This window comes from Chinchilla lanigera, unplaced genomic scaffold, assembly GCF_000276665.1.
Source record: "Chinchilla lanigera isolate Chin_1 unplaced genomic scaffold, ChiLan1.0 scaffold00047, whole genome shotgun sequence".
Lineage (NCBI taxonomy): Eukaryota > Metazoa > Chordata > Mammalia > Rodentia > Chinchillidae > Chinchilla > Chinchilla lanigera.
In genome coordinates, this window is record NW_004955448.1 from 12,315,756 (window position 1) to 12,328,488 (window position 12,733).

A 12,733-nucleotide genomic window follows, 5' to 3' on the forward strand; every position below is an offset into this window, starting at 1 on the left:
TCCTGGATTGCCAGGATTGTAGGTGTGCCCTGGTGTACCTGGTCTAGATTATGCTTTTAATGTTCTTTTTGCACCAGTTGCTGCATTTCTACTCTTCTGTAGTATATACATCAACAGAATATATTACCCAGGGCCCCTGTGGTGCCTTTTTCTTCCAATCTCTCACTTCATCTGTCTTCCTCTTTGAAGACCCTGACCCTTGAAACGCATATTTCTGTCTTATCCTCGGCCATCTTCAAAGATAATGTCAGTCTTCACGTGGGAAAATTCATGTTTTCCAAAGACTGTTGAAGAATTCTTTATTTCTCTCTTCAAAGAAATATCGCTTGATTTGGTTTTTTTCCACATAGAGAAAAATGAACTGGATACAAAGTAAAGGGTAGCTGGTGTTAATCAGATTTAACTCCCTCCCCTTTGCTGTATTCAGTAAGGTTTTCTTTGCCTACTTCATAGCACCTTATGCCTTTCCTTCTTCTGCAGTCTTACAGATTGAACAACTGCATGCCAAGCAAGCACTATGACACTGAGTTACCTCCTCAGTCTTTTTGATTTTATTTTTTGAGACAAGGTCTCACTAAATTGCACAGGCTGATTTTGACCTTGCCATCTCAGCTTCCTCATTAACTAGGATTATAGCCATGTGCTACCATACCTGGGTACACTACCTTGTTAACCTTTTTTACCTTTTAAGTGACTACAATGGTGCTTACATCTATTTACAATGTATTCATGACTTTCCCAAGATGATTGAGCAAATATTTCAGTAAAAATATGGATCAGATCTATGGACATTTTCAAGGACTGTATTAATAGTTTGTTATGATCAATAAAGAAAATAAAACTTGATTAACAGTAGTATTTGTAGCCCTAAAACTCTTAGTTGGTTAGTTACAAAGTTTTAATTAATAGTTCATTCAAAGTCTTAATGGGATGTACTATTACATTGATCTTAAGTATAATTTATTACTTTGAGTAAGATTTGAATGCTCACATTTGAAATAACCTGCTAGAACATTTTAGCAACTATGCTAAAACTTGATTCTATACTATATCATTAAATTAATTAACTCCAGTGAAATGATTTTTTTATTATAGAAGTGGCTCCTGTTTAAAGCAATGAAATTTAGTTTATAGCTAAGTAGGTTTCATACATATTTGCTTGGAATATAAACTTAGCATGTTTCTACTGACAGAAGTGTTTAAACTTTCTGATGCTAACAAGTTTAAAGGTAGCATTTTTATCATGTTGGTAGATACTAAATCCTGGTTGTACAGTAAGGATTTGGTGATATTTTAGTCATTCACTAATAGTAGGAAAAAATTGATGTATATCTCCTAGGTACCATGAAAATTCAAACTTCTTTATGTAAATAGCCTAGAGCAAATTTGTAATTGATAGAAAGTTATAACGTATAAGTATAGATTTTAATGATAACATGATGACCTAATAATCAAATTTGTAAAAAAAAAAAAAAACAAAACAAACAAACAAAAAAAACAAAACACCCAGAAGCACTGATGAGGCATCACAGAACATTTCTGGCAGACATTATTTCAACTGTTCTTGCTTCCTGGGATAGAACACATCAGCAGATTGAAATTACTTCTGAATTTTGGAGAACTTACTGGAGTAAGTGTTGGCTTAAGATCCTTGCAAGGTACACTTTGTGAGTATTTCAAAATTGAATTTATTTCCTGATGGCTTAATTTCCTTGACTTTTATTAATATGATTTAGTTTAAGGAGGCTCAGCAGTAGATTTTTAAGAAGAAAATTACAAGTTACACATCTTGATCTCCAAATTCAGTTATACAATAAATATCTCATTATTTCTTCTTGAAATTGGTATTATTCCTGTATCTTTGGAATGATCTTCATTTGATTATGATGTATAATCTTTATTACATATTGCTGAATTATACTTACCAATATCTTATTTTAGATTTTAGCATCAGCTTTTGCAATCAGGTTTGTGCTAGTGCTTCTGAAAAAAGTTTGAGGAACTTAGTCTTTTATTTATTGAAAAGAATTTATGTTAGTTCTGCATTATATCTATCTTAAGTGTTAGGAAGAATTCATGTATAAAGACATGTGAGCAGTTCAGGAGTTACATTTTTGGAAAAGGTTAAAACTAAAGCATTCAACTAGGTACTAAGGAATAGTGAGCCTGTTAGCTGATTTCTTAGTATTAATTACTGAACCCAGAGAACAGTGACAAAGCATTTCAGCATGCTAACCAAAAATGGTTATCAATTGTTAATTCTACATCAAGTGGAACTATCTTTGAAAAGTAAAGGTGAAATAAAGATAACATTAAATGAATGAACATTGAGCATATTTATGACCAATAGACCTCATTTCTGAAAAAATTAATGGAGGAAGGAAAATTTAATGGAGAAGGAAAATCATAATCCAGTTCATTCTTGCTATCTGCTGCAGTTATTTTCCATGAAGCTACCATAAATATGGAATCAGCAATTTCTGAAATGTTTCTCTTGAAGAAACACAAGGTTAGGTTTTTGAGAGCCTCTGGTTAGTAACAGTTTCAATCAATATTGCATTATGAATGTGTCTCTTAAAAACACCTTATTTAACATACATAATGTTTCATTAACATTGACCTTATAGCCACCAGAGTAATCACTCCTATCTGAAGAAAGCTTTTCTACTGGGTACATTTTGCCCATAATGTACATGATGGCCTCCTACACCCAGGAACATCAGACAATACTTGAGCATTGTTCTTGGGTATGATTTAAACAGCGAAATCACCAACAAAAAGCACAGATATGAAAAAGACAGTAGGTGGAGCATGAAAAGGGTGCATATTTGGGGTACGAGAGCTAAACTAGAACCAGACAGCCACTTCTTCAGCCCCAGCTGTGAAAGTTTGCAATGTAAAATTCAAACTCTTTCCTGTTCTGAACATGAGTATGTCCATGGATAATTGTGAAGGTGCCATAGTATCGCTTTGGGAACAAAAATTACCAGTTAGTAAAATTCACAAATATGGAATCCATGAATAGTGAGAATTCACTGCATAAAGAACATTTAGATGCAAGAAGATATAGCAAACATGTAAGTAAATTGCTAAGCAAAACTGAGTATGTATCATTAGTAATATTGTTTACTTCGAAAGAATATGAACAAGACAAAACTAACAGTTAACCAGTAATACTTTAAAAGGAAGTAAATTTTAGTTAAGAACACGTTTAATAATATCATTAAAGAGAATACTGCATATTGATTAACCAGAGATTTTAAATATGCATTTGAATATTTCCATAATTAGAGTACATATTACTTATATTCTGTCAGAAAAAAGCATGGAATAAGTTCAATATTTGACCAAAAAAAACCCTGAAATAAATAGTAGAAAAATAAAAAAAATTAAATGCAGAATGTGAAAAATAAGATTGTGGAAAGCAATCCATTTTGGTAATCAAAATAAAATTTAAATAAATATACTTTGCAGTTAAAAAGCTATTAGATGTACCTATATTTTAAACAATTTATTGGGACCTATCTATAGTGATACAATAAAGGTAAAATTTAAGTGTATAAAATGATAAGCCAGGAAAATATGTATCTTAAAAACATTTCTATACATACACCAATATCTGACAAAATTAGTTTGAAGGAAAATGCATTGCTAATAATAAAGCATTCACTATATGTAATGATTATAGTTCTAAATTATCAAGAAATATAAGGGTTTTAAATTTGTATACAACTAAATATACAACTTTAAGATATCTAAACCAAAAATTATTGGAGCACAAAGATAAAATGATAACTTTACCACAGTTGTGAGATATATTAACTTACTATTTCTAGTATTTAATACATCAATAAATAAAATGTCAATATGAATATGGATTGTTTCAGCAAACTAATTTAATGACTAGTTCCAGTAGATATGTACAGAATCATTTAACTAGCATTTGGAAAATAAAAATTCTCTTCCAAAGCACAGAGATGACACAAAACCACTGATAATTGTCCAAGTCATAAAGCCAACCTTGATTTCTATCAATTATTTGCTATTTCAAATGCTATGCCAATTTACCACAGAGAAATTAGATTAGTATCAACAATGGAGCCAAATAAAAAATAATATTCATTTGAATATTAATAAATGTAAGTAATGTATAGGTCTAAGAAGAAATTATAATAGCAAATACATATACTTTCAATTAAATAATCAAGAAAATAGTACTTTACAAAATAATAGGATAAATCTATTTAATTTTACCAAATTATAAAGTGGGAAGTAGAAGATTCTAATAGAGATGTGATGTGTGTTTAATCCTGAATTTTGTGTACTTGCGGAACAGGCTGAGATCTGGATATTCAGTAACATAATTATACATTAGTTATTGTGAGAAAGAGCACTTTACACATGGTCCAATTGATGGTACAATCCAAACTGAAGTGCTTCCAATACAGTACTGCTTTTCAATGCAGTACATTTGCTGCATAGACAATGCTTTTATGGCATGTGACAGGGACCAAACTACTACTTTGTGTGTTGTAGAGAAGAATTCAGCATGGCTATGGACTTCTTGGAATTTAAAGCTAGTAAATGTCTCAGTGTAAACTTAAACTATAATTAGAAAAAGTGAAAAGTAGGGCTGGAGATATAGCTCAGTGGCACAGGTGCCTGCCTGGCAAGAGCAAGGTTGTGAGTTTGATCCCTGGCACCGCAAAAAAAAAAAAAAAAAAAGTGAAAGTACTAAGATGGAAATGTCCAGGTGTTAGTAAATAGGGAAAATAGGGGGCAGGGAGGAGAGATTTATTAGGACGCTGTTAGAGGTTCTTGATCCATAGAATAATGGAAAGTGGTGTTAGAACTATGCTGTAATAGAACAAGGACATTCAATGATAAAGATTTGGTCATTATGCAGAAGGTAAATCATATTGATTCTGAAGATTTTGGCAAAGAGCTCGGGGTGGTGTATCAGTCAGTGTCGCATTAGAGAAACAGATACAACACAAGATATACAAATGTATAAGAATTTACAAGACTACCTTACAATGGTCCCTCACAGAGCTGGATGTGGAACAGTGCAGAGGGCTTCTGCACACTGGAGACCGAAGGGCTCAGTCTAAGGTCTGGAGCTCAGTGCAGTGTCCCATGCGAGTTCGTGTCTGAGGAGCGATGGATCTGAGATGCAAAGCTGAGGAGTCCACGCCGAAAGGCTGAAGGATCTGCACGGGAAGCCAGGAGGTGACATCCAATGTGAGGGCGAAGACTGAAGTTCCTCTGAAAAAGTAGAAGCAGATCTGTCCTTCTTCACTTCCCTTTCCACCATCTAGGCGGAGGAGCTGCCCTACAGTGGGTCTTCCATCCACACCCTAGGGCATGGAATTGCTCATTTAGTTAAGTTTCTCTTAACCAAACTTCTCAAATTGGCACTGTCACTCAACAATCCAGTTGTATTATTAATATAACAATGAGAAGTAATAGAACGCTTTTAACTTTTGAAAACATCAGTCCACATGCTGGGTCGAGGTCAGCTTCACCAGAGAAACTCCTGGAACTGGGGAAGTCAAAGGAAAACTAGGGATGAAGTCTGGCGTGGTGATGATTTAGGCCGGCACCGCAGCAGGGGACATGGTGAGATGGGGACAGATTTACGGTGGAATCTGGAGGTAGAATTAACAGGGTTTTGTGGGTTTGTTGTGCGAAGGCAAAGGCATTTGCACCTAATGGCTACTGCTTTTCACTCAATTGTGCAACAAGGTCAGCAGCTGAAAGTGATAAAGGCAGTTATTCTTTAACCTTGGCTACAGGCTGGATCCATGCAAGCATCTTTAAGGCACACAAACCTTCGCCTACTCTGTAAGGATTGGTAGAAGTGGTCTGGCGTAGGGCTCAGGCATCTTTAAAATTTTCTCACAGTGTGTAGTGTACACCCCCACGTGGGGCAGATGCCGAATTTGAAGTACATTCGATACTGGCTGTCACCATCTTTAAGTGCTAAAATTCTTCTTTAGTTTCAAGAATCAGGAATTGAGTAAGTAAACCATTGTTTACTCAGGGATACTCCTGGGCAAATTTGAGGGGGAGAGCGGCCAGTGAGGTATGTATAAGAGCATGATTATGATGCTGAGCAATGGAGTCTGAACTGGATGGTGAGGGAAGGTAAAGTTCTGATGGTCCTGAGAAAGTGGTGGCGTCTCTAAGGGAAAGCTTTCAGGGAGTTCACTTCATGACTCAGCAAAGAGGAGCAAGTGATCGTGTCTGCTTGCTTAACATCAAATGAATCAGGGACTTGAAGTCAAAGGAAAGATTTGACCTAAAAGTGAGGTAGAGGCGTGAGGTGGACACCTACTTCTAGGACAGAAAAGAACAGCTATGATGGCTGAAACTGAAAAACTGCCTTTGAGGAATATCTATCATTTAAAGAGAAAGTGAAAGGGAACATATGAGAAGAAGAAAAATTTTGCTTTATGTGTGTTAGTTATTTTCCTCATCACTATTATTCTGAGGTACTTCCTGAGGAAAACTGAAGGGAAGTGTTAGTGTTCATTATTAGTAGCTGAGTTTCTTATTAATTTGGAAATTGGAAATCAGTGGAAAGTCTAGAATTACCTATAAAAAAAGAAGCAGCAAAAATGCTTTGAAATATCAATTTCAATTCAATTTTTTGGACCGTCAATTCTTCTTAATGAAATTTGTGTTGTGGGTGTAAGATAACATCAGATACCTTACTATCCTGGCCACTGGTTTCATTCTGTGTAGTCTACAGGTTGAAAAGCACAAATGCTGCCATCCTGTTGCTCTAGGTTCACAGTTCAGCTCTGCTACTTACAAAGTATGTTGTTTTGAACAAATTACTTTACTTCCTGTGCTGCAGTTTCTTTATCTGTAAAGAGAGATAGCAACTGTTCCTACTGCAAGCACTGTGGAAAGTTCTTAGCAGATCTGGCGCGTAGCAAAGATGCGTCAGCTATCACTGAACACGCACAACTGATATACATTAAAATTTCAAGACATGCTTTGAAAACATATTAGGTCATGTCAGTCACCTACTTCACCATCTTGAATATCTCTCTATTCCCCAGGGAAGTACATCAGATTCTTTCCCATGATCTGGCTCCTTGCTACTTTTGCAGTTCCTTCTGTCTGCTATTCTCCCATTACTTACTGACCCCTGAAGGTTAGCGCTGCAATCTCTCCCAGCCGCTGGCATTTGCACAGGTTTATGCTCCACTAACACTCCTCCTTGGGGTGCATTTGCGATCATAACTCCCCTGGTGCATTCAATTGAGCTTCACTTGCCCTTTTTCTTAATGCTCCGCATTTGAAAATAAGAAGAACCCTGCCCAGGCCGTATATTAAAAAAAAACAAAAAAAAGAAGAAAATCACAGCTGGAAGCATGAAGTTCTCAGAAGCAGAACAAGACACTTCGGTGTTTAAAAGTTAATCAGCATTTTAATTACTGAGTTTTAAGCTTTTCTTTAAAAATAAGATGGAAAACACATTCACGCTGACAAATCAAGTCTGAGTCTGATGTTACTTGAAATGTCAATTTAAAACCCTTGAAAGGGAAACCAGAAGCAATGTGATAATAATAACTTGGTAAGAAGAAAGGGATCCCCTGGGATCTTTGTGCTTATCTGATGGACTCCTTGTGTGCAGGGTTTGGGGTTGCCAGGGCTCCAGGAATAGGCGCAGGGTTTTGCAGGATGCTTTGGAAGAGCAGCAGCCCGACTGTGGCAGAATTGTTCCTCCAGCAAAGCCTTTTGTTTCTGGCATGTGAGAAAGCTAAGCCGGTTGCAAAGGGAAGGTGACTGCGCTCTCGGAAATATGGGCTGTGATGAAAACATTGTTCTACATAAAGCTGCCCGTAGTCCTTCAGAATCCAAAGCTGAAGCTCAGAGTGGAGAGGAACCCAAGTACTCTTCTTTCTCTTGCCACCCTCAAATAATGGCTTGTTTAAAAGACCCATCGTTTGTGAAGTTTTGACAGTTCTCAACCCAAGAGGCAGTTTGTTTTATGTCAGCTCCCCAGTCCTTTTCTGGCAATTTGAACTATTTCATTGTGAGTTCTGTTCTGCTAGCAAGGCTTGAAAATTCTTCAGGGTCATAAAGGCCTGAGTATTTTCAGTGTTAACGACAGAGATTTTGAAATGAAAAATAATCTGTTTCCTTTTCTCAAGCGATGGACGGCTCCTAGGGCTATTCATTATTTTGTACTTTGTTGATCAATTTGTCATAGGTAGCTGATTGAACCAACTTGTTAATCCATTTCCCTTCAGGAAGCTTTGTCACAGGCATTCATTTACATACTGTAATGTTGCTGCCTTTGTCATTCCAGTTACACAAATCTGTTCTGTAACCCTATGAAAACATTCGCCAGGCTCGAGGCAAGGCAGCTTCCAGAAAGCAGACTTGCAGGTAGGTATTTTTCTGGTTTACGAAGGGTCAGTCTAAAATCTCAACGTCTAGACAGTGGTCTCTGTGAATCTGTCATGGAACCCCAGTATAGATTTTTTTCCATGATACCAAAAAAAAAAAAAAATGCAAATTTCTCTTAGGTTTATATGTCTTAAAGACATATGGCCAAGGAAAAGATAAATAGCACAAAATATGTCAGAAATTTTTCACAAGATATACAGATAATCTTAGCAATCACTTCTCAAACCAAATCATTTTGTATGTAAGTCTTAGCTAATTAATAATGGGCTCAGGCCTTGGTTCGTCTAAGCTGATATTTTTTGATTTTTCACTACCACCTACTGGTCATTCAATGCTCCAGGGAGCTACCAGCAGCTGTAATTAGTGTATATGGCCTTTATTAATTGAGATAAATCTCAGCATCCAAACGATAAATTAATGACTTTCACTTTCATTTTTAAATAACACCCTGAAAATAGTTGTAACACAGGCCACATTTTAACTATTCGCTTATGTATCTGTATCCTAATTAGTTTTTTGCCAAGGTGAGACCTATCTTAATCTTTTTGGTATTCCTAGAGCTTGTACATGTTCAGGCAGGAAGTCTAGGCTCGATAAATATTTATTAAATGGATATGAATCTCTCATAGCTATCACAATATGAGAAAAGCTAAATCTCAGCCCATGGTTATGGTGAATATTTCAGACTTTCCCCACAGTTACTGTCTTGTGTGCTGTTGACTCTGAAGTTGTATCAAGTTCTTTCACTTACGCAGTTCTTTCTTAGGTAAGTGAAGAAATATAACAAGAAAAAATGTTTCTCTAAAATACGCACTCAAGATCTCAGTTTCAGAAACAAAACAAAACAAAAAACCCCCAAATATAAATTATGAAGTGATCACAGTTTGGATTTATACCGCATATTTCATCTCAGAAACTCCCTGTGCTTTGGAGAATCGACTGCTTTATCTTGGCAACACTTTGGGGGTGGATAGGGCATGGTATTATTTCGCTGATGGAAAAAATGAGGCTCAGTGGGGTTAAATGATTTGCTTGGGGGCACACAGGGCTCATTCTGTGTTTGTTATTTGTTTAGAAGTTGCTTTTGAAAAGCATTGCAGCTTTTCTGTAGAGAGCTATTTAAGTAGCCATGGGTCAGAATCTCATCCTTGGGATTTCCTGTACAGAGGAAAAGTTAGAATGCTCATTATATGTTAGGCTGGGCATTTTGCCTACCACATCTTAATGAAGGTTTCATTTGGTAAGAGACAGAAATCCGGACAATTTTCTTTCTCTGATTCTGATTCAGTTCATCTTTATCCTCCCCAACAGCTGGAGCTCTTTGCCCTCCACCTGAAATCCCTTTGTGTTCAAAGATGCTACAAACACACAGATTTATCTAGATACAACTTGAGTTTTAAGATTATTTTCTGAAAGTACTTCCTGAATGTTTTCCTCTAGGTGTTGTTCCAGTGAAAGATTATATGTGACCTATAAACTCTTATTTGTTCAAGCAGATGTTGTTGATAGCTGCAAAAATTGTCACACGATAATCTAATTATCTCTACATCCATCCAGTGATATATTAAAATGCTGTTGACTTCAATTCAAAGCTTATTGAATGGTCATGTGCCGGCATAGTACTATCAATTACATCAACATAAAACATTAGTACATGACTTTACAGAATAAACATCACCATTACAAACATGATTCCACCCAAGCTGGCACAATAGTTTGGAAAAAAGGGCAATATCATCTCCATTTAAAGATGAAGAAAGTCAAGCTCAGAAGCATAGCCTGCCTTACATGGAGAGCATGTAGCTCTGGAATATGAACTGTATGCTGTCGGGCTGGAATATGAACTGTAGATTTTACTGTAGCTTCAATATCATCATCATTATCATCAGAATACCAAATTTTGATAGCTATCAAGCCTTTCATATATCCCAGGTACTTTGATAAATTTTTTTATTAATTTCAACCCGCCATTGAAAGACAAATAGTGCTATTTATTAAAGTTAACTCTGGGGCTGCCACTATGCTATGCATTTGACTTTTACACTTTATTTAGTCTCAGCCCCCCAAAAAACTGAAGACCCACAGTTAGATACTTTGGCTAAAGCCATACAGTTAGGTAATGGTAGATGAGGTGTATTTTTATTTCTGTTTATTTTTGAGGTTTGGCTGACATACCAAGAAGCTGTGGATAAATCATACTTCAGAGTGACAAGGCAACAATGGTTCCTGTACTTTGGGTTCATGAGAAATGCTGAGAAATATCATGATTTTTCATGTGGATAATTATGCACTGAGTGATTCTTTACAAAAACTTCTTGAAAATTCTAGGACAGAGACCTTGAGCTTCCGCGCCATGAGAACAGGTGTAAACAATACCTGTATAGCTGGTGCTATGGTTTATGTCTAGGTGTCTCCCCACCCCTCAAAGCCTCACGCACTCACAGGTGTGCTTTTTGGGAGGTGATAGGATCATGGAGGTGTGATATTTAGCAATGCATTAGTCCATGGATGAGCTTATAGCAGAACATAATCTAAAGAGTGAAGCCTGGTCTAAAGAGGCAGATCACTGAGGCCTTGGCTTGGCCAGGCTTGTTTCCCATTCCAACTTGTCCCTTTATTCTCTCTGCTTCCTTTTTACATGCCTGGAGCAGCTATTCAATTTTCTAAACCTAAAAAGGAATCTGTGAAAGCAAGAAAGCAAACAAACACCCGACAAACTATCCATAGTTAATGGTGAAAGATTGAATACTTTTCTCTAAGATCAGGAACAAAGCAAAGGTATCAATTCTTGCCATTTCTGTTCAACTTTGTACTGAATATTCTAGGTAGGAAAATTTAGCAAGGCAAAGAAATGAAGGAAACTAGATTAGAAATACAAATATTTGTTTTTAATTTTACAGATGACTTGATTTGCAGATGATCTTACATACTGAAAACTAAGAAGTTCACTGAAATGATATTGAGGATAAAAATATGTTTAGCAAGTTACAGGGCACAAGATAAATATCCACAATTCGATTATATTTAGGTGTGTTGTGAAACAATGCACTCTGAAAACCAAATTACTTTATTTATCACAATATTTGGTTTAGTTACTTTCTCATTGCTGGAGCAAAATACCCAACACCCAGAAGATAAAGAAGGAAGGGTTTATTTTAGCTCACTGTTTGTGGAGGTTTCAGTTTGTAGTTTTCTGGGCTGCAGGGTAGCCAATTATGGCAGAGGATAAAGCTCAAAGTGTGGCATGGGAGGCAGCAAGTACGCGATCAAGCGGTAAATGTATATTTGGGCCATGTCCACGGTGACCTATCCCTTCCCACTAGGCTTCACCTTCCAGCATAACACCCAGCTGTAAACCCATCAGCTAATCCAGTATCACACACTGATGGTCCAGTCACCTTCCAAGAGCTCCACCTATTAGTGCATGAGGCTTTGGGGGGACATGTATATATAAAACATAACAGCATTAAAATAATAATTTAATTAGGAATGAATTAAGTAAATGTACTTAATTTGTGCGTGGAAAACTGTATTTGTTGAAAGAAATTGAAGACCTAAACAGATGGGAAGATGGCTGCGTGGATTAGAAACTAATATTTTCAAGTGGAAGTTCTGCTTCTAGTGGGATATCTCTCAGAAGATTTGTCCACTTCCTAATCCTTGAGATCTCTGAATGTCCCTTTATTTGGGAAAAGTACCCTTACATATGTAATCAAGGATCTTGATAGAAGAGATCCTTCTGGATTATCTAGGTTGGCCATAAACCCAAGGACATTCGTACTTAAGAGTGAGAGAGAGAGGAACTGGAAAAAGAAAGCAGAGTTAGCACAGAGATAAGAGAAAGCCTAGTTAGCATAGAGATAAAGACTGGTATGGGTGTGACCACAAGTCAAGGAATGCTAATAGCCACCAGAAGCTCAAAGAGGCAAAGAACAAGTTCTCTCTCTAGAGATTCTGGAGGGAATGTGACTTTGTCAACACTTTGATTTTAGAATTCCGGCTTTTAGCAATGTGAGGAAATAAATTACCATGTTTGTGGCACTTTGTTATGGGAGACACAGGAAATGAATACATTGCCTACATTACAGATTTAATATAGTCCCTGTTAAAATCTGAATTGGCTTTGTTTTGCAGAAGTAGACAAGCTGTTAAAAAAAACTCATAAAGAAATGCAAGGAACCCAGAATAAACAAAACAATCTTGGAAAAGAACAAAGTTAGAACATTCATGCTTCTCAGTTTTAGTATTTACTGCAAAATCATAATCAAGATATTGGGGTATTGGCATAAGGTTAGGCACATAGTTT